Source organism: Myotis brandtii, unplaced genomic scaffold (assembly GCF_000412655.1).
Source record: "Myotis brandtii unplaced genomic scaffold, ASM41265v1 scaffold398, whole genome shotgun sequence".
Lineage (NCBI taxonomy): Eukaryota > Metazoa > Chordata > Mammalia > Chiroptera > Vespertilionidae > Myotis > Myotis brandtii.
Window position 1 is genome coordinate 906,527 of NW_005365280.1, and position 963 is coordinate 907,489.

Genomic DNA, 963 nt, shown 5'->3' on the forward strand with positions numbered 1-963 from the left:
CTGCCTGATCACCCCTAACTGCCTCTGCCTGCCTCATCACTCCTAATTGCCCTCCCCTGCCAGCCTGTCTTGCCCCCAACTGCCCTCCCCTGCCGGCCTGATCACCTCTAACTGCCTCTGTCTTGGCCCCCACCACCATGGCTTTGTCTGGAAGGAAGTCGGACGTCCGGAAGATGGCTGGTCGACCCAGTCTAATTAGCATATTACCCTTTTATTAGTATAGATAGCTTATATAGGATAGGGTTGCTTAAATAGGGTTGCTTAAATAAGGGAAGCCTTTTTCAGCAGGAGGAGATGCTCTTGGCAGAGAAAAACATATAATCCCTATATCTGGACTGATAGCCAGCCATATGCACTATACTGCCAAAGCGGTCATTAAAAAATTGAACCACTTTTTTACACCTTAACCAAACAGCTGTTGCCCTTAAAACCCCTCCTCAGCCCCCACCCTAGGTTCTGCCTTTGCAGTTCACCCAGATTTGGTTCTGATTGGTCAATTTCTATGCCAGTCAGCATCAAAAGTTCCCCCTCCTAGGCAGCCATTGGCTCCTCATAGTTCACCCCGATTTGGTTCTGATTGGTCGGTTTCTGATCAGAGAGACAGAGCTGATCAGCAGCCCCTGTGGAGGCCCATGATCAACAGCTGCCACGGAGGCTGTGGATCAGACCCTGCCTCTCTCTCTGCAGGCCTCTCTCTGGGCCTGATTCGCAGCCCCCTCGGCATCAGTGCTGGGTCACTGCACCTGCACGGGCTGCAGTCAGTGCTGGGTGGCCACAGCCAACCCAGCACTGACTTCCAGTGTTCGGTTGAGCCTTGGTCATTGCAGCGTTAGGGACCCTGGCTCTTTATATATATGCTAGAGGCCTGGTGCGCAAAAATTTGTGCACTCGGGGCGGAGGGGGGAGGGGTCCCTCAGCCCGGCCTCTGCCCTCTCACAGTCTGGGACCCCTCGGGGGATGTCC